Below are 22,736 nucleotides of genomic sequence, written 5' to 3' on the forward strand. Positions count from 1 at the left end.
GATGGAACGTGCTTAAGAGTGCTTAAACATTCATAGAACAAGTTGGAAAAACTGAGGGACAAAAGACCATCTACTGTAAGTAGACAAAGACTCCTTATTTTTTATTGATACTTTTAATATCTGTTAACAATCATTATGCTAAAAAATAAAGACCCTGTGCTCATTTGGTGATATCTCCACGCTGTTCCAGGAAGTCCTTTTAGAAAATGTTACAACACGCAAGTCCTTATACTCAAGAAGCCGATGGGCGGGCAAAAGTAAAAAAACAGGCTTGAACAGTTCAATCGAGACGACAAATCCACATCGCAAAGGCAAAAACGAGGTCAGAAAGAAGCGAGAATCCAGGAAGCAATGATGAGTTCAAACCTAAAGTACGGGCACTAGGAAGCTCCAAAGAGAATTAAAATGGTGAATGACAACAGAGTAGCCTGTTTCAGAACAGAGAGCAATGGTGTGAATCGTTGTTAAATATCTGAAGAGGAGCTGGAGAATGGCAGCAGAATAACCCAGAGAATAATCCAGACCTATTCAATTCCATAATAAATATAAAACTATTCCTAGATTTGGACTTATTTGGGCAGAGTGAAGATACTGAAGAGGAGCTGGACACTGGCAGCACAGTGACCCAGACTGATAGTTCAGAGCTGAGAGCATAGAGAGTCAGTTTAATGTGACCGTTGCTGAGTAAATGATAACTCTGTATTCTGAGGTTGAGATAAAAGAGAGAATAGAGAGAGTCAGACTCACTGGGTTTGGTGCAGGGTTTCTCTTTGGGACTGGACTGAAATAACCAACCTGACAAAGCGTCTGGACTCTGAGGTACAGTTACAGCATCATCATAGTGCTCTGGGATCTCTTTCAGAGAGGTTATCGAGTCTCCTGAACCACACAGAGACACAGAGAATGTACACTTCAACTCTGACTTACTTCACCACAGTGCTGCAATCACTTTAAACACTGATGTTCATAAGAACTGCAGAGTAAAATGTGTTTTCCATGTAGTTATAGTAAAGTGTAATTCTAAATGCTTTGTGAGATAAAATTAAGACAAGACTCCAGGGTGAGTCTTATAAACAGCCATCAAGAGAATCTTTAATAATTAAGTCAGGATGTTGGTGTTAATATCTCATCTGAAAGGTGGTTTCTCCTGCCTTCAGTTTCCCAGTCATCATTCTGGGACAACGATCCTGAATTCTGCTCCTGAGGGAAATGGTAACTGTTGCATCAACACTAGTTAGAGCTGCATCCTAACTATTCCTTAAAGGTATCCTCTCCCTCTACTGATAAAGACTAGTTTTGTTTTGTCTTAGCCTCTGTGATCTGTTAAGATCAGGCCAGCATTAGGCAACACTGAAGAACAGAGTTAATAAGGTGTCAAACAACGGAGGTTACAGTATATTTTTCAGATTCAGAATTTTCTACACAAGTTCTCTAGATTTCAGCCTGGTTTGGGATGAGAGTGAGTACTGGACTGAAGACACCCCCACTCACACACTGAGCCCCCTGACTCCATCTCCCCTCACCTGATACTGGGTCTCCCTCACTGTCCTCCACATCATCGTATCCTGAGGGCAGCTCGTCAGAGAAGAATCTCCCTGTGAACAGGAGGACAGATCAGTAATACCTGCAGTCAGACAGCAGCCTCACTGTCCTCTACTGGCTGTTCCCACTGTGTGAGAAGCCAGAGTGTGAAAAGTAACACAGAGTTTGTTTTTAGATCAGGGACAGTGCTGTGCTGATTTTCGTTACTCATGTTGACATACCTCTTGAGAAAGAAACCACTGTCTGAAACCAGTGTGGTGAGATATTCTACAAGTGTAAGTCCTCAAATCTTCCTCAGAGGGTGGAGACCAATCACACCCTCTGTACACTCTCTCCACTCACCTCTCCTGGGGGCGCTGTAGGTTCCCTCTCTGGCCGGTTTGTGCTCTATTTCCTCATAAACAGCATCATGATAGGGGGTGTGTGCTCCCTTAGATAGGGCTGTGTTAGGAAACAAACACTCAGGGTTAACATGCAGTGAGGGGAATATAAGGTATTTAATTGGGTGCTAAACCTTTTCTTGGGCATCTGTGCACATAAATATTATATTATATATTATATATTATATATTATATATTATATATTATACACATCTGCAAATTTCTACAGATCTCCATCTTAGAGTAAAATCCACATATCAGTTTCATGTGAGTGATAGTACTGACCACCAGAGGTCACTAGTTCCCTCCCTACCTTTCCTCAGCTTCCTGTTATGGATCAGCTGCCACACTAACAGGGCAAACACCACAAAGAGCAGAGCCCCCAGTGGCAGGAGGACCGGGAGCGAGACGGAGAGGCCTCCCAGCAGCTGTGTCTGGGGTGTTGTCCTGGTGCTGCCTGAGGGAGAGGGACACAGATCAGAAAATAATCTTCTGTGTTTTAATCTTTAATCTCAGTAGTGATCTCATCTGGACAGAGATTAGAAAGTGGAGAATTTACCTGTTTCCACAGAAGAAGTGCTGGTGGAAGTAGGAAGAGCTATAATAGAAGATAAAATGTTTTTTGATGAGGAGATTCACAATAATTCTCTTTATTTCTTGACAAAAATGAAACAGAGAGGCTATAGTTTATAGAGAGCAGTACTTCTGAAAACCATGCAGTTCGCCAGCAGCATCATTTAGACAAACCGAAATGTCTCTTATTCCCTTCTGTCAACTGCATTACCTGTTGTCACTGGATGACTTTGAGATCCCCAACCTGAAAAAAAAAGGAGAAGGGATGGGTCGAGATTCAGAGAGTATTTAATAGCCATAAGGGCTCATACTAATTGTATTTCTAATAGGCAGAATTTGTGTTGGCTTCTTCATTATTATTTACATCTGTATTCCTGTACTGAGAGCAGCCCTGAACACGCTGGGAGCTCCAGCTGCTCCCACTCACCTGTACAGGTGACCCCAGCGTCTTCCTTGTGCAGACAGTCGCTCTGTCCCAGGGGAGGGTGCCAACAGTCCCACAAGTGAAGCTCACTGCCCCTGCAGTTCACCTTGTCCAGCCAGATGGTGCCATCCCCTGGTCCAAATGATGCGTTTCCCACTGCACTCACTGCATCTCCACAGCCCAGCTGTCTGCAGACCACCTGGGCATCCTGCAGGTCCCAGGAATCATCACAGACTGTCCCCCAGGATCCATTGTGATAAACCTCCACCCTCCCAGAGCAGGCATCTCTTCCTCCAACCAGCCTGAGGGGCCAGTAGTCTAGAGAACAAAACAAATCTGATTAACAGACATAGAGATACAGTACAAACCCAACCAGCCTGAGGAGCCAGTAGTCCAGAGATTGTTTTGACACATCTTATCAACATCAAAGCAAAATACATCTCGACTACTGTCTGGTTTAGAGCACTGACTTTATTTGTTATTTGTGAAAAAAATGTAAGAACTGATTTATTTTATCAACATACAGATACATTTTGTAAACTCACTTGAACATGTGTCCTGGCCTGAGGCTGTGGAACAGGATTTGAAACTCCGGGGCACAGACTTCTTCTCTTCATCTAAAAGAAGGAAAACCCTGTTAATTTAAGATTAATAACTTTTATACTGGACATGAAGACATTAAGGAACAAGTAATAGGTTTATTAGGCTGCTCCCACCTGAACTATGATGACATTAATGAGTATTGAAGAAAGATGTGAAGATGGGGGTTTGAATTTAATCCTTTCTGTATGAGGTTTAGACTTCTAAGTCACAAGCTTGGGTTTATGGCAGGAAAGGGGGTTAACTGATAAGGATTGCAGATGCAAGCTAGGAACCCCCCTGGGTGTAATCTTAAACTGACCATTTGTCCAGAACATCGTAAACTGGCCAAATACCATGAACCCCCCTCTTTACCATCAGACCGAGTGACGTCAGAAACGGAGAAGAAAACACTATATAACCCAAAAGTTTGTAACAGTACGGCGAACAATACTTCGGTTTTGTTGTTTCTTGCGGGAAACAAGACTTCGGCTTTATTGTTCCTTGCATGCAATAAACTCATCTGTTTTACTTCATCTCGGGATCAAGAACCTTATTTCTTCTGTTACAACAGTATCATGTCTGAGTATGAGAGTATGTTAGCTGCAAGTATGAGTACTCATGCAGTCATTACATCTTCTTTTGTCTTTCGTAATATATATTTTTTACTTTCATTTTTTAATGTGTTGTACGGATTCTGTATATAACACATATTGCTTCTTGAAAATGCTGTGACTGCCAGATCTAAAACAATAAAATAGGAAAACTGTGTGAATGTCTGAAGACATTTGTAAGGCATATTGCTTGGTAAACTGCTGGATTTAAAGTTCCATACTCTGGGATTAGGGATTAGAAACTCTGGAATCTGCTCATAAAACTAACATTCAGCACTTTTTGACAGCTCACCCTATTTTTTAATTAGCAGATTGTTTATTCTTTTAAACTGGAAATAATCAGTAATGGATAAGACTAAACTAACATTGTGTGACTCAAAATAAACACCACATATACAGAACATTATTTGCTAGGGATAAGCAATATAAAATCAGCAATCAATTCACTTATAGAACTATTGCTATTGCTCTCTGGCAACAGTTACCGGTTGTGTACAGATCAAACATTTTGGCATCATTTCTCTTCAATGAGTCACTCTTGGTGTTATGATAACAACGAAGAGCGACTCGGCCCAGAAACAACTAAACGTAGCCAGCAACTGTTTTTTGAGCGGAGACAAACATTTCCCTCTTAGACTTGCTTATATCGTTTTCAACATGTTCAAACACGTTCAATTCCCTTTTTTTTAGGCAAACAGAGGGTCTGTTATCGGTCATTTCTGGGATAATGCGACAGGAACAGAGACATGTTACGAGCTTTGCATGTGGTAGAGCTGTGCATTTAACGGGGCTCGGTGTGTTACAATGTCATTAAAATAAATCACGTCACGCCCCTCTGCTGTATGGACGCAGTCCATCCTCAGCTTCACCTGGTATCTGCGTGAAAAAATCCCCCAATGTTGATCCCAATGTTTCTGCAGAGATCAAGAACAAGGGGCAGATTCCTCGTTTACGCATCGCGAATCCTTAATCCTTTTTCTTTGAAATCCAGCACGGAAATGACAGAACAACTAGCTTGATTAACTAACCAAAAAAAAGTCGCCTACTAAATGACTACAGCTCATCTGTATTCAAAACAGGTTTCCATGTCAACCACTGTAATAAACAGCATACGGCCACACCGCGACGGTTTGGAGCCAAGCCAAATAATGCTGAAACAGCACAGCTGCAGCGATGTCTGGGCAAAAAGGTAAGAGATACCAGATCGCCTTTCACGTCTGTTGGGCTGTGTCCAGTTTTGTACTGTGGAGAGTAATAGTTGTAACAATAGATGGTGTGAGAGAAATCTAGCCCTGACATCAGGTTCCTATGCCAGCAGCCATATCACCCTGCAACTCACCACTGGCAATCCCCCCCCCCCACTGAAACTCAGCAGGTGTGAGCTTGGTCAGTACCTGGATGGGAGATCCCTGGGAAAAACTAAGGTTGCTGCTAGAAGAGGTGTTAGTGGGGCCAGCAGGGGATGCTCATCCTGCGGTTTATGTGGGTCCTAATGCCCCAGAATAGTGACGGGGACAGAAAAGTGGAGTGTCCAGAAAAGCACTATGTAAGTGTAAGCAATTATTATAATTATATTTTATTATAATTAAGACATTTAAAATTCTCTTGAACCTCAAAGTATTTTATCTGTTTTTTCTTTGATAATAATGACAGGCATGTTAGTCTGATTGTAATAAAAGCCACTAGGAACAGTTTTTGTGAAACTAATCAATTATTGACGTATTTAGGTGACAATGTTTTACCCACCATTTTTGTGTGAAGACAGATTTATGTCAAATTAGGTTCTGAGCCATCCCACCATAATCTTAACCTTCAACGTCTTGCTGTCCAACACAGGCCGTGGACAAAAACAGTGAAACACTGGGCTATCTATTTAATTTATAAGTCATGATCTGGAGTCCTTACCTGAGCAGGTGATCAGAGCCACTTCAGAGTCTGTGCACTGGGTCTGATTCCAGGCAGAGGAGGGGCAGTGCCACAGCGTGGAGTCGTGAGGGCGGCGTTTAAATTCATCAAGCCAGTGAGGAGCGGAGTCCCGTCTGGGGGCTGAATCGACGACACGCCCACTCTTCCCACAGTTCAGCTCCTGACAGACAGACTCACTGTGTCCTCACTCATGCTATTTGAGCACACGTTGCCCCAGGTGCCATTGTAGAAAATCTCCAGCTGACCAGAACAGCCCTCGGCCAGTCGCAGCTCCTTGAACTCTGGGGACATACAAGTGGACAGACTGAGAGAACCCTGCTCTGAACTGACACAGACATCTAGATTAAAGACCTCAGATAGAAACAGTGTGTCTGCTAAGTCTATTGTGACACTAGAGGATTTCATAATCTTTTCTTTTCTCCAAAATCATATTAATGGAACGGAATGCTCTTTCTCAACAGAAAACAATACATTGGTAACTTTTTTTAAATCAATGTCAAGCATCAGTCTGGCACTAGTATCTCTTTATTCTGTAAATTACAATCCAAATTGAGAATCTTTGGATTATTATGTCAAGCACCCTATTACTATTACAGTAATAGTATTATTTTCACATTACTGTCCCTGTTCTTGTCTTGACCAGGAGATACTGTACAATACTCCTGGTAGTTAACACCCTACTGTATGAAAACGTCATGGTGTGATATGAGTCCTGTACCTGAACACACCACTCCCACATCCTCCTTGTGTCCACAGTCATGTTGTCCCCACCCTGCTGAGGGACACTCCCACAGAGATGACTCGTTCCCCAGACAGCCCACTTTGTTCAGCCAGATGGCTCCAGTTCCCTGGCTGAAGGAGGCTGGCACTGGAGCACTGAGGGCCGTCCCACACTGGAGCTGCCTGTACACCACCTGAGAGTCTGCCAGGTCCCAGGAGTCATCGCAGACTGTCCCCCAGGAGCCATTGTGATAAACCTCCAGCCTCCCAGCACAGTCACTACCTGCCCCAACCAGCCTGAGGGAGCGCTGGGCTGGGAGAGAGACAATACCCAGTGATATAAACACATATACAGTATACAGTATATATAAACATTACTGACAGTTGGTCTAGGAGCAGAAAATCAGAGGTAAGGGGCCAATGGTCAGAAGTCAATGCAGTACTAAGAGATCACTGTGACCTCTAGTGGGAGATAATTTGCTGAACATCAGCTAAGGGGCAGCAGATGCAGTGCAAGCAGCTTTTATGTCCTGCTGCCTCACAGAGCCTGACTGTGTGTGTTAGAGAGGTTGAGAGGGACAGTGTTGAAAAACTCCACACACACCTGCTGCCTCACAGTGCCAGAGTTTGAAATGAGTAACAGAGATGTCAACGCACACTGAGAGCCCTGGAGATACAGAACAAGGACCAGTTCATACCTGGTGTTACTGAGGAAGGAACAGAGGAAGATGGGTAACCTGTCAAACACATAGAGAGGGAAAGCAGTGTGAGCTATATGTGAATCAAACAAGTTAACATCAGTAATGAAACTAAAATTAAAACAACACTGATTAATGACAAAATTAGTCATTATTCTCCCTTTACCTGTGCCAAGTGAATCATTGCTGCTTTTCAAGTCTGTAAAAGAGAATGAAGGAGCTCATTACTGTCCACAGGAGTGATGTTTCACCAGTGAAGTGTCAGTTGTGTGGCACAAAAAATACTTCGATAAACCTTGACCTCCGGATTCCCTCTTTACACTAGTACAGCACCCTGCATAATTAGGCTCTGGGTTAATGGATTAATTGCAGAGATCAGGCATTAATTACAATATACTGAGTTCCAGGACATTCTTTCATTGGTGATCTGAATAACAAATATACACTTGATTTCTACTCCTCACTGTATTTGTATGCACTGTATATATCTACTCTTCTGAAAGAAAATTACACAGCAACCTAATAACCACTTTGGAGAAATTTTGAGTTATATATGTTGATAATACACTGAAATGGATTAAGAAAAGAAATTCAAACATCTCTATCCTTTTACTGCGGTATGTAACAGAGCAGTTATTCGGTCAACCATGAAGATAGTGTGCTGCTGTGTATAAGCAGAGGGGGTGTCATTGTGTTTTATCAAATGATTCTCACCAGAGCAGATGACTCCTGCGTCCTGTCCATGAGAGCACCCTGCTCTCCCCCATGAAGAGACAGCACAGTGTGAGAGACGGCTCTCATTGCCCTGGCACTCAAACACATCAGCCAATACTGGTCCACTGCCCTGTCCAAACCAGGCCTGTCCTGGTGCTGCTACAGCCTCCCCACAGCCCAGCTGCTGGCAGAGAACACTGGCATCTCTCAGGTCCCAGTAGAGATCACACACTGTCCCCCAGTGAAGAGCCACTGTAACTCCACTCGGCCAGAGCAGGAGTCTGAGCCGTTCACCAGCCTGAACCCTGTGTATCCTGCAGACAGGACAGGGGGAGAGCAGACAGTGTCACAACACAACGAAATCTCCCTGCAACATCTAGCAGTGATCCTCAACTCTGCCTTCAAGTATACAGTAAACCTTCAATAGAGTACTAGTGATCAATAGGACTAGAGCTCTTTACTGATTAAACCCACAGTACAGACTCAGACAGAGATATAGTGGTGATGAATGAGGCGTAGACAACTCTTCACTGATTAAACAGCTGAATTCAGGAGCAAAACAGAACAGGTCTAAGTTATATTTATTTTTATTTTTTATTTTAGAGAACAAAACGAAACCATTTTACATATAATTACTATTACTCAGCCTTACTTATATGTTTCAAGAAAAAAACTGGAGGAGATACTCAGAGCCCCTGTATCAAATAACACAGGGCTGCTGTCCCTGCTGTATTGGCATTGAATCAGGGGAGGACAAGCTGCAGCTTTATATTGCAGTGACTGACGGAATTTGAGGGTTGTTTCTCTTTCCTTAACTTCTGTTATTTCAATTAGGAACTTCAATAAAATAAATAAATGGAATCAATTATCCTGCTCTTACCGAAACACACCAGTCCCACGTTGTTCTCGTGCGTGCAGTTCTGTGATGTTGTGGATGACTTTGGACAGGAGAAAATCTGAGATTCGTTGCCCTGACACTGGAGCTCCTCTGTCCAGACCTCTCCCCCCCCCTTCCCGAAATGATCCCCCTTCAGCACCTGTGAGGGAACCCCACAGTCCAGCTCTCGACAGACAACTTCTGCATCCTGCCAGTCAAAGTCAGAGTCACACACTGAGTCCCAGGTCTCTCCGTGCTGCACTTCCAGTCTCCCAGAGCAGAGATCACTGCCTCCAACCACTCTGACCCCTTGATGAGCTGGAACATCAGAAGAATAACAGAGATCACTGTCCTTGACCAGTCTGACCCTTTGATGAGCCGGAAAATCAGAACAATAACAGAGATCACTGTCACTGACAAGTCTGACCCCTAACAGGCACTTTGAGGAAGACCTGGACTGTCACAGCTTGGCACTGCTGGAGCAGGACTGTCTGACCTGGGCACTGACAGACACTCTGGACAAGACCAGGACTGTCACAGCCTGGCACTGCTGGAGCAGTACTGTCTGACCTGGGCACTGACAGACACTCTGGACAAGACCAGGACTGTCACAGCCTGGTACTGCTGGAACAGGACTGACTGACCTGGGCACTGATCGACAATGTAGACATGACCAGGGTTGTGCTTCTCCACGTGAAAGCAGGTCTCAGCAAAATACACACTGTCATTTATTTCAGCACCATTTACACACACCTGGGACTAGCAGTCAGCTCCTGGCTATAGTGCATTGCAAGAAAATTCAGGACCATCAAATCCCTAATGGTATTTTTGTTGAAGGTGCCAATCTTTAAATTTTAATTCTCCATCTGGAGTTAATTCCCCATCTTCAGTATAATGCCGCCCATATTACAATAAGACAGAGCAGCTAAGAGGTTAAATGGACCAATCTTCAATAGCAATATCATCGAATAACTTGACAAAGCCAACAGAAGTTGCTCTTTTTAATTTCTATTTAGGTACAAATCAGTATTGAGAACTCATCCCACAATTCCATTCTGGGCTCATCTGTATCAGACTGATAGTTACTCCACCACCAAGAATCTGCCCCTGGGCCAGCTGATACAGCACCTGGACACAGCACTGAGGTCTACAACACTGAGCTCACAATACCATGAAAACCCATTAAAATATACCTGAAATTCACCGGATCCACTGACACCTGACACCAAAATACCATTAAAACACACCTGAAATGACTGACCACATCCACTGACAGCTGTTGAGAAGGTATTTCACCCCACAGCCCACTGGAACCCATGCAGACTCTCATTTCACCAGTGTTAAAACAATATAGACACAGTGAAGCATTTACAGACTCAATGACCACAAACAGGATGAGCTCAGAATGACAGAAATAGAGACACTTCCTGTTGTCCTGCTGTACAAACACATGAAAAAATGAGTTTTCTCAAACTGAAGAGTCATGTGCTAAATGTATACTTTGTCCTTAATATGATTATGGAAATAATTATCAGAAAAATAAATATTATTTATGACATATATTTATTCCCTATATTTATAATTGCTATATAATTCATGTTTTATTAGGATATATATTTTTTTATTAAGAATATTCCTTGCTAATAGTAGACAGTAAGAGAGCGGGAGCAATAACAGTAGAGAAAAAGTAAAAGAAAGGTGGTTGAAATTTATTATAGTTTGGATTTATAATAAAGACACACAGTGACAGTGAGGAGTGTTGTCAGTGAGAAGCTCTCAACAGGAGAGGAGCAGTGGGAATGGGAGGATGGACAGATGGATCATGATAATGGACTCTATATCAGTGGAGGAGTTTTAAATGTCTCAGTATTGGAGACTGGAGAGAGTCTGTGTCTCTTACCTGAACACCTCACTCCAGCATCATAGCTATGAGGAAAGCTATACTGTTTCATTTCACTTTTACCACACTCCCTCAGTGCAGACTCTGACCCGCTGCAGGAAACAGCACCCAACAGGATTGATCCAGACCCTGGTCCAAAGTGAGCTCCTCCTCGTGCTGAAACAGCAGATCCACAGCCCAGCTGTCTGCACACCACTGCAGCATCATCCAGATCCCAATTAACACTAAGTACTGTTCCCCACTCTCCTTTATAGTGAATCTCCACTGTCCCCTCACAGGGACTGGCTCCATTCACCAGCCTCACATCAGCTCTGCCTGGAGACAGAGAAAAGTATTATTACCATATCCAGAGGATATTTAACATAGGAACAAGTAAAAGTTTATTCCATACTTAAAAGAAAAGAAAAGAGACTCAACACTTCAGCGCTGGAGCCTTGTTCACATCCCAAGAAGGCTCCACAGCCACAACATTCTGTCTCCTTTCAGCATGGAAAAAAATCTTTACTTTCTTTGCAGACTACGCATGCTGACACAGATACTTACTTTAACTAGTAGAGGATATTTTGTATATTTATATTTAATGTATATATTGTATATATATAGTTCAGGTGGGTAGCAGCATCAGCATGCATAGGCTGCAAAGGAACAAGTAATATGTTTATTCCATACTGAAAAGAGAAGAGAGAAAACACAACATTTTGGCTGTGGAGACTTCAGGTGTGAGATCACTTCAGGTGTGGTCTTAAATCTGAAGAAGGCTCCATGGCCGAAATGTTGTTCTCTTTCTTCTATTTTCAGCATGGAATAAACTTATTACTTACATATATATAGTATATTAATACATTTTCAAAATATGTCATATAATTAAAATTTCTTTAACCTGTTTCACTGGATTGCTAGTCCATCTGCCAGTGAACAAGAAACAGAGGACACGCAGAAAATGAAACAAAGAAGGTCTACTAAATCCACTAAGTCATCTTCAGTAAAATACAGAAAGTCCGCTCTCTGCCATTTCAGACCCTGACTGTGTGTGAGATACTGGAGAGTCTAGCACACAGTGACTGTGTGTGAGATACTGGAGAGTCTAGCAGCACAGTGACTGTGGGTGAGATACTGGAGAGTCTAGCAGCACAGTGACTGTGGGTGAGATACTGGAGAGTCTAGCAGCACAGTGAGTGTGTTTTAGATACTGGAGAGTCTAGCAGCACAGTGACTGTGTGTGAGATACTGGAGAGTCTAGCAGCACAGTGACTGTGTGTGAGATACTGGAGAGTCTAGCAGCACAGTGATTGTGTGTGAGATACTGGAGAGTCTAGCACACAGTGACTGTGTGTGAGATACTGGTGAGTCTAGCAGCACAGTGACTGTGTGTGAGATACTGGAGAGTCTAGCAGCACAGTGACTGTGTGTGAGATACTGGAGAGTCTGGCAGCACAGTGACTGTGTGTGAGATACTGGAGAGTCTAGCAGCACAGTGACTGTATGTGAGATACTGGAGAGTCTATCAGCACAGTGACTGTGTGTGAGATACTGGAGAGTCTAGCACACAGTGATTGTGTGTGAGATACTGGAGAGTCTATCAGCACAGTGACTGTGTGTGAGATACTGGAGAGTCTAGCACACAGTGATTGTGTGTGAGATACTGGAGAGTCTAGCAGTACAGTGACTGTGTGAGATACTGGAGAGTCTAGCACACAGTGATTGTGTGTGAGATACTGGAGAGTCTAGCAGCACAGTGACTGTGTGTGAGATACTGGTGAGTCTAGCAGCACAGTGACTGTATGTGAGATACTGGAGAGTCTAGCACACAGTGACTGTGTGTGAGATACTGGAGAGTCTAGCAGCACAGTGACTGTGTGTGAGATACTGGTGAGTCTAGCAGCACAGTGACTGTATGTGAGATACTGGAGAGTCTAGCACACAGTGACTGTGTGTGAGATACTGGAGAGCCTAGCAGCACAGTGACTGTGTGTGAGATACTGGAGAGTCTATCAGCACAGTGACTGTGTGTGAGATACTAGAGAGTCTAGCACACAGTGACTGTGTGTGAGATACTGGTGAGTCTAGCAGTACAGTGACTGTGTGAGATACTGGTGAGTCTAGCAGCACAGTGACTGTATGTGAGATACTGGAGAGTCTAGCACACAGTGACTGTGTGTGAGATACTGGAGAGTCTAGCAGCACAGTGACTGTGTGTGAGATACTGGTGAGTCTAGCAGCACAGTGACTGTATGTGAGATACTGGAGAGTCTAGCACACAGTGACTGTGTGAGAGATACTGGAGAGTCTAGCACACAGTGACTGTGTGTGAGATACTGGTGAGTCTAGCAGCACAGTGACTGTGTGTGAGATACTGGAGAGTCTAGCACACTGACTGTGTGTGAGATACTGGAGAGTCTAGCACACAGTGACTGTGTGTGAGATACTGGAGAGTCTAGCAGCACAGTGACAGTGTGTGAGATACTGGAGAGTCTAGCAGCACAGTGAGTGTGTGTGAGATACTGGAGAGTCTAGCACACAGTGACTGTGTGTGAGATACTGGAGAGTCTAGCAGCACAGTGACAGTGTGTGAGATACTGGAGAGTCTAGCAGCACAGTGAGTGTGTGTGAGATACTGGAGAGTCTAGCACACAGTGATTGTGTGTGAGATACTGGAGAGTCTAGCAGAACAGTGACTGTGTGTGAGATACTGGAGAGTCTAGCAGCACAGTGACTGTGTGTGAGATACTGGAAAGTCTAGCAGCACAGTAGTGTGTGTGAGATACTGGAGAGTCTAGCAGCACAGTAGTGTGTGTGAGATACTGGAGAGTCTAGCAGCACAGTGACTGTGTGTGAGATACTGGAGAGTCTAGCACAGTGACTGTGTGTGAGATACTGGAGAGTCTAGCACACAGTGACTGTGTGTGAAATACTGGAGAGTCTAGCACACAGTGACTGTGTGTGAAACATTGGAGAGAGCATGCTATTCTGTGCTTGTAGGGAACTTGGGTTTCCAGGTACCTCAGTTAGAAACATCTTTCCTGATAACGGTGCATTTTATGGATAGGGATATAGGCTCCCATTAATCTTGTGGCTTCCAGAGAGAGAGGGAGAGAAATCTAACTGCAGGTTACCTTTTATTTAAACGACATTAAGAGTTTAATGCATAGTGAAGAAAGATACAAGATGTGAAGAAGGGGTTAACTGCTTTTTTTTTGCACAAGGACTTGACTTCTTGTGACCCATGACATTCCAGGCTTTAAGTTATGTCAGGAATGGGGGTTAACTGATAAGAATTCCAGATGCCAGCTAGAACCCCCCCCCCAACGAAGGAAACATAAAACTGACCATTAAGAGTGGTCAAAGCCTGGGGGACTGTCCGAACACCGTGACCTCTCCCCATTACCATGGAAACGAAGTACGACAGAAGCGGACATTTCGTGCTATATAAACCCGAAGTTTTGTACTTGTATTTTGAACAATACTTCAGTCTTATTGTTCCTTGCATGCAATAAACTCGCTTGTTTAAACTTAGTCTCAGGTTCCAGAACTTATTTGGCTGTTAAGTCAGTAGAAACAGTCAAGGGTTTTCTGGGTGAGCAGAATGTTAGGCCTCTGAAATGCCTTGTCTGTAAATACTGTATATAAAGTAGCATGTTTTGTTGTGTGTTGTGTCATTGTTTTAAACTATGAGTCCTACCCCATTTGTAACAATATAATGTAACTTTGTGTGTTGTATGTTTTGTGTCTTATGTAGTTTATGGTAATAAATATTTGTTTAACTATGTGTGCCTAAATTATTGCTCTTCTCAACAAGCTGTGCTGGAGAACAAAGTATTCACATTCCTCTAATTATACCAGCCACTTGGGTGTAGAATTGACTTACAAGGCGGGGGTTATGAATAATTATTTCACTGATCAACTAAACCACTTGTCTATTCCTGTTTTTTACCAGTTTCATAACCTCCTATCTGTAACAATAACAATAATTTGTTTCTAGCCTTTACCTGTCTGCATCTTATTAGTCAATGCACAGCAAGGCTAATTAGTCAAGGCTCAATTTCATACACAGCACATTCCTTATGAACCAGTTATTTTTATTTTTTTCTGCTTATCCACTGGGATGTGAAGTTGTTCTGAGACTTCCGGATAAGTAATTACAAATTAAAGCCCTAGAAAAATTGGGAGAATAAGATTCCACACCCTTTAGTAATAGGAATTGTAAATTTGTGCTGATGTAACCATTTGCTTTCCTAATTACAGTGTCCAAGTTAGTTGTTTTTTTAAGCTCCAACTGTATTCAATTGTTGTGATTCTGATTATTTCAAAATAAAATAGTTGTTCCTCTTCATCTTAAAGCACAGTCCCAATCATCTTTGGAATTTGGTATGTTGTGGGAAAAGGCTGCTAAGGCTGCTGAAAGAAGGATAGTCTTTAGAGGAGATATTTAGGGGCTGGGATGTTTTTTTACCCTTTGTGTTTCTTTTTAAAAAGAAGGCAAGCTGTCAGCTGATGTTGCAGTGACAACTGTGATTCTCACTTAAGAGTGGAAAGGATGCCGAAGATGTCAGACTGAGTACATCTCTCAAGGAAAGTTCTGACAGAAGGACCTGTATGTTTCGGTACAGGAGGTGAATTATTTAATTCTGTCTGGATATAGTTTCACTTTGGCTGCCTGCTCAGCCTGCTTTAGTCAGACCTCCTGGCTCCAGTCTGCTTCTACCAGGGCAGTGCAACAGGTATCACAATATGAACGTTAAACTAATAAAAAAAGACAGCAAATTGACCAAATGGTTCCTACCTGAGCAAAGCAGGGACACTTCCTGTCCAGCACCACAGTTGACTCTCTGTGGAGAACTGCAGTTCACCAGGTGAGACTCGTCCCCAGAGCATTGAATACCTGTCAGACACACATCACTGTCACTGTCCTATACAGAGAGTAATTACAGACTTGTACTACAGAGCACTGAATACCTGTCAGACACACAGCACTGTCACTGTCAAATACAGAGAGGAGTTATAGACTTGTACTACAGAGCACTGAATACCTGTCAGACACACAGCACTGTCACTGTCCCATACAGAGAGGAGTTATAGACTTGTCCTACAGAGCACTGAATACCTGTCAGACACACAGCACTGTCACTGTCCCATACAGAGAGGAGTTATAGACTTGTCCTACAGAGCACTGAATACCTGTCAGACACACAGCACTGTCGCCAGTCTCATACACAGAGTTCTGGTGTATTTGTACTAAAGAGCCACAGCCCAGCTGTCTGCAGACCACAGAGGCCTCTCTGTAGCCCCAGGAGTGCTGGATGAGTCTCGCCCAGGTCCTGTTGTAGTGAACTTCTACCAGGCCATCACAGTGACTCTCTCCTCCTGACAGCCGGACTCCACCGTCTACAGCTGACAGGGAGGAATCTATAAAAATTAATAATCATGTTAATTTTCAGTCACACATTAGTAAAATAAAACAAACTCACAGAGGGGTTATCAGAAATATTTTTTGTTTGTACAATTAACTTGATACACCACAGCTTATTATGTCACAACATACTGTAGTGTTTTAAAAATAGTCATCATAATTTTATGAATGGTCTTGCTTAAGAAGTTTGCTAGGAGATCAAATTCTAATATCACACTTACTCTCTCTTCTAATACTATAAATATATAAATATTCACTGGCTGACAACAGCTCTAGTTTCTAGGAGGGTTGTGACAGCAGTGGGTAGGTGAGCTCAGCCCACACGTGGGGAGATGGGGGTTGGTTACCGGCCAGCACCTCAACAGGTGACTAGGACATTAAACGAGCACAACCTGCAGTGTGGACATCTGTGGCAGAAAGGGCTGTGAATGAGGAATGTGAATGTGGACTGACTTGTGTGTTCAGTTACACAGGGTGGGTGGAGCTGGAATTAGCTCCAGGGCTCCTATAAAACAGCATGAAGAGGTGGGTAATGGAAGGAAAATAGAAAGCAGATAAGGATGGAATAAGTGGATGGATCTTGGGATTACAGTTGTGCTGGAGCTTTGCGGAGGTTAGGGCAGTTTGAAAAGTGAGGAATGTTTGGTGATTCTGGTAAGAAGGCTGCTTTTAATGGCATTCTGAACAGTAGGTCTACTGTGGCTGGCTTGGAGACCAAGACCATGTAAATGGATTTGGTTACTTCATGAGTAAGTGGGACAGATTAAGATTTGACATCTTACTGATCCGTTATTTAAAGCTGTATTAATTCTGAAAATGTAAATATGTGTTGATTCTTACTAGAACAAATGACTCCAGCTTCCTGCCCATGAGAGCATGCAGCTCTGCCCCATGAAGAGAGAGCACACCAGGAGAGATGGGTCTCATTGCTGTGACACTCAAAAACATTAACCCCTCTTGATCCATTGTCCTGTCCAAACCAGGCTTGTCCTGGAACTGCTACAGCCTCCCTACAGCCCAGCTGCTGGCAGAGAACAGTGGCGTCTCTCAGGTCCCAGTACTGGTCACACACTGTCCTGTATTCACCGCGGTACTGCAGCTCCACCCAGCCAGAACAGGAGTCAGGGCCACCCACCAGCCTGTAGGCACTGTATTCTGCAGACAGGACAGGCGAGTCAGGAGCTGTACAATATTAACATCACTCTAGTCTTTATACAAAGGACTGAGGACTCAGGAGCTATACAGCATAAACACACTGTTATCTTTATAAAAAGACAGGGGAGTCAGGAGCTCTACAGTATGAACACAATGTCATAATGATTGATTTTACAGTGTGTTGATTGTAGAATAACTTCTCATAATTATACATACTTATTGAATATTTAAGTTCAATACACAAGAGTAATTAATTATCTTTCGCACTGTGACAAAGATGAGTCAAGCAATGTGGAAATCACATGACCACAAGACCACTGCCTGCTGCAGCTCACTGACTGATCCAAAGATATTAGTCTGGGGCACAATATACAGTGCCCTGAGATACAACAGACAAGAAAATAAAAAAATCTAAAAAGTGACAAAATGTATTCTAAAGAGGAAGAACATGCTAAATAAAATAAAAATCAGAATTATTTGTCCTTACGTATTTGATTAAACCAGATGATGGTGCTGTAGAACAGACAATGTTATCAAAGATAAGTGGGCAAAGCTATAAGGAAGAGATGTAATTAGCCGACACTGCTCAGAGTGAGACATTGATGTGTTTAGCTGCAGATCAATTCAGACAGCAGTGCTCTCACCTGTACAGACCAGGCTGATGTCATTGCTGTGAGAGCAGCTCAGAGTGAGATATTGAAGTGTTTATACAGCTGGGGATTAGTACAGACAACAGTGCTCTCACCTGTACACACCAGGCTGATGTCACTGCTGTGAGTGCAGCTCTGATGCTCCCTGGTTGAGGTGGGACAGTTGTGGATTCTGGTCTCATTTCCCTGACACTGGATCTCCTCTGTCCTGATCAGCCCCTGCCCCTCTCCGAAATGAGCCCCTCTCAGCAGCTGTGCTGGAAATCCACAGTCTAGTTCACGACAAACGACCTCCGCGTCCTTCATCTCAAAGTCGGCCTCACAGATCGTACCCCAGGATGGCCCTCGCAGGACCTCGACTCTGCCAGAGCAGAGACTTCTGCCTCCTGCTAACCGCACTCCTGACATGTGACAAAGGTGGAGTCAGAGGATTTATACAAAATTAAATAGTATTACAGCACATTGCAGTGCACTTAATACAGTATATCAAAGTAAAATTAATCCAGAGAAATGAAAATGTTTAGATTATCTGTATTCGTTTTTAATCCTAATCTTAAAAGACCTTAAAATCATCATTTGCATTCAATCTAAAAGTTTGAGAAGTATTTCAATTTGCTTGGTCACATCAGAAAATATCTCTTTTTCAAATTTAATATGAAGAGGGCAACAAAGCTGCAGGGAGGAGGTGCAGAAGGACATTCAGAGAGTTAGACTGAGGCCTTGAGAGAAAATAAAGGAGGACTGAGATCAAGACAGACAGCAGGAGCAGCTTCTGGAGTCTTAACGGCAGTTAGAGAAACTGAAGCCTCATGAACATTTATGAACCATTTAAACTACATCACCATAATTCCAGGTGGTGCTGTCTTCAGGAGTGTCCTGAAGAATATTTTTATATGTTCCACCTATGGAACATATAAAAATAGAAGGTACAGGACTGTCACAGCCTGGCACTACTGGAGCAACATTGTCTCACTTTGGCACTGACAGACACTCTGGACAAGACCAGGACTGTCACAGCCTGGCACTGCTGGAGCAGAACTGTCTGACCTCCGCAAATACAGACACTCTGGACAAGAACAGGTTGTGTTTCCAGCACCAGCTACACATACAAGGATCTAACAGTCATCTCCTGGCTACAGAGCATTGCAAGAACATGAAGAAACCTCAGTGACATAATGGCAGAGAGGTTAGACGTCCAGTCTTAAACAATAAATCTGAAATTATTATAATACTCTACTGAGCCCAACAGAACTGTTCTAATTCATTTTTATTTATATGCAATGTTGTGCTGACGGCTCATCTCTGAATTAAATCTGGGCTCGTCTGATCCAAGCCGAGAGTCATTAAACCAGAGGAGACCTGCTAAGACAGAATCAGCCCTGGGGCCAGTTAGCACTGTAGACAGACACACAGCCCACTGCAGCACTGAGCTCCACAATACTGAGCCCTCAACACCATTAAAACACACCTGAAACCAGATCCACTGACACCTGACACCAAAATACCATTGAAACACACCTGAAACTGACCAGATCCACTGACACCTGATACCTGACACCTGAATACCATTAAAATACACCTGATACTGACCAGATCCAGACAGCCGACACCAAAATACCATTAAAATCCTCCTAAAACTACTGACCAGATCCACTGACACCTGACACCAAAATACCATTGAAACACACCTGAAACTGACCAGATCCACTGACACCTGACACCTGACACCTGAATACCATTAAAATACACCTAATACTGACCAGATTCAGACAGCTGACACCAAAATACCATTAAAATACTCCTAGAACTACTGACCAGATCCACTGGCTCCTTTCACCAAAACACTATTAAAACACACCTGAAACTGACCAGATCCACTGACACCTGACAGCAAAACACATTCAAACACACCTGAAACTATGACCAAAACCACTGACACCCGATGCCAAAACACCATTAAAGCACACCTGAAACTGACCAGATACACTGACCCCTTGACCCAGTTGCTGGAGAAACAGGATGAGCTACAGGTTCAGAGAGATAGAGATATTTTTATCTGTCCAGCTGCAATAACACACAAATGCAGAAGACATTTCCTAAATTGAATACACAGGTGCCTGAACACTTCCACAATTAAGAGCGATAAATATTTAATAATCTAGAAATAATATTCACAACATATAACTCATTTACACTTATAATACTGTATAATTAATAGCATATGATATTTTACTCAACTATAATAGTCATTTATTATTTTCACACTATTGATAATCATAGATGGTAGTAATAAGAGGGAGCATTAACAGTGGCAAAAAAAGATTCGGTGAAAAGTGAGAAGGCATTGAAAATCACGTGGTTTTGTGGCCAGACTGCATTTTAACCAAATTACAAAAGTCACTACTCTGAAACCCATGACATACTGATCGAGAGTTCAGGATTCTATTTGTTCAGGTCAGATAGTCACATAGTTTATTGTCTTATGAGAGTCAATCTTGTGCTTCAGCCCATCTAGCAGGTGGACTGTAAAACTGTCTCCTCTCTGCTGACAGACAGGAGGAGTATGTCCTGCTACTGCTCTCAGACTGAGTCTCCTGTCTGTATTTCTACCTCCGAGCTTCACACAGGTAGAAAGAAACACAGTGACAGTGAGGAATGTTATCACAGCTCTCAGCAGGACAGGAGCAGTAAGAATGGGAAGACAGATTGATCATGATGATTGACTCTAGATCAGTGGAGGAGTTTTAATCTCAGTGCTGGAGACTGGAGAGAGTCTGTGTCTCCTACCTGAACACCTCACTCCAGCGTCGTCATTGTGAGCGAAATTATACTGTTTCACTTCAGTGTTTCCACAGTCTCTCAGCACAGACTCTGACCCTCTGCAGTTGAACCCGCTCAGCAAGACTGATCCAGTCCCGGGGCCAAAGTGAGCTCCTCCTGGTGCTGAAAAAGCAGATCCACAGCCCAACTGTCTGCACACCACTGCAGCATCATCCAGATCCCAGTTAATACTAAGCACTGTCCCCCACTCTCCTTTATAGTGAATCTCCACTGTCCCCTCACAGGGACTGGCTCCATTCACCAGCCTGACATCAGCACTACCTGTGGAGAGAGAGATAAGTACTTAATACCAGGTCTACAGGATATTCTGTATATTTATGGATATTCCAAATATAACACATAATTTAACGTTGTTTAACTTCTTTGATGATATTGGTAGCAGCACAGTGACTGGGGATGATAGACAGACAGATAGGTACTTTATTTATCCCATGTGGGAAATTCAAGTGCTACAGCAGCCAGGCACAATCAACACAGTACAGTGCAAATGTGGTAATACAGTAATATAATACAATAAATGTTAAACAATTGAATAATTAGAAACAAAACAGAAAAAGCGTACACAAAACAGTATGAATTAACAGAACACAAGGAAGATGTAATACACAGTATAGATATCACACACTCCCAAGCACATTGCACAGAGTAGGTAACTATTGCATAGTTGTGAATAATAGTTGTGAATTCCACTTCCAGGTATTGCACTTCTGTAAACCAGATGTAGACAGAACACCTGTAAAACAGAGCACCAGTTGTTACAGAGGAATCAGGTTTCAGGTGTACAAGTATGGTATCACAACAGGTCAGTGTTGCCCCTGTCCAGACATACGGTTATTGGGTTGTAAAGTCTTACATGATCTTCTGCAATGCTTCCTGTCACACCGTGGTAGGATCAGCCTGTTGCTGAACATGCTCTTCATTCCAACAAGCATGTCATGGAGGGGGTGGGAGACATTGTCCACGATGGATATTAATTTGGACACCTTCTTGATGAGCTTGTTCAGCTGATTAGCATCTCCCACTCTAATCCCAGAGCCACAGCACACCACTGACACTCGCTATGACAGACTGGTAGAACATTAGAAGCATATCACTACACACATTGAAGGACCTGAGCCTCCTCAAAAAGTAAGGTTAGCTCTGACCCTTCCTGTAAATGGCCTCAGTATTGTTGGTCCATTCCAGTGTGTCATCAATGTGGATGCCCAGGTATTTGTATGAGTTAACCATCTCCACGGCACTCCCATGTACACAGACAGGAGTAGGTTGGGCCTTCTTCCTCTTGAAGTCCACCACCAACTCCTTGGTCTTAGCCATGTTGATCTGTCACACCACTCCACAAAGCTTTTGACCAGTCCTCTGTACTCTGTCTCCAGCCCACCCTCAATACATCCCAGAATTGTAAAGTCATCTGAGAACTTCTGCAGGTGGCATGACTTCAAGTCACTGTGTGTGAGATACTGGTGAGTCGGTTGGTCTTCTGTGGAAGGTGATGAGGCGTCGATTCCGGGAAAAGGACCATAGACAGGATTCAGGGAAGACACACAGGGTTTATTGGTGTTCACAGTGAAGTAGGGAAGTTTGTGCAGATGTGTGGGGAAAATCCAGGGAAGTTCAAGTGGAAGTCAGGAAGCAGTCCATTAGTCAGTTGCCGGGAGATCCATCAGGAGACGCAGACGAACAGGAACACAGACGAGAATCCAGGAAATTAGGGACTCTCTTATAAGGCTCAGTGG

General features: G+C 43.2%; 1 pseudogene; it reads right to left on the reverse strand.

Moving 5' to 3' along the window:
- Nucleotides 1-4,754: 4,754 nt before the first annotated feature.
- Nucleotides 4,755-22,317, reverse strand: LOC107076341 (scavenger receptor cysteine-rich type 1 protein M130-like; annotated as a pseudogene).
- Between the last annotated feature and the right edge of the window lie 419 nt (nt 22,318-22,736).

The sequence above is a fragment of the Lepisosteus oculatus genome, chromosome 14 (assembly GCF_040954835.1).
Source record: "Lepisosteus oculatus isolate fLepOcu1 chromosome 14, fLepOcu1.hap2, whole genome shotgun sequence".
Classification (NCBI taxonomy): Eukaryota; Metazoa; Chordata; class Actinopteri; order Semionotiformes; family Lepisosteidae; genus Lepisosteus; species Lepisosteus oculatus.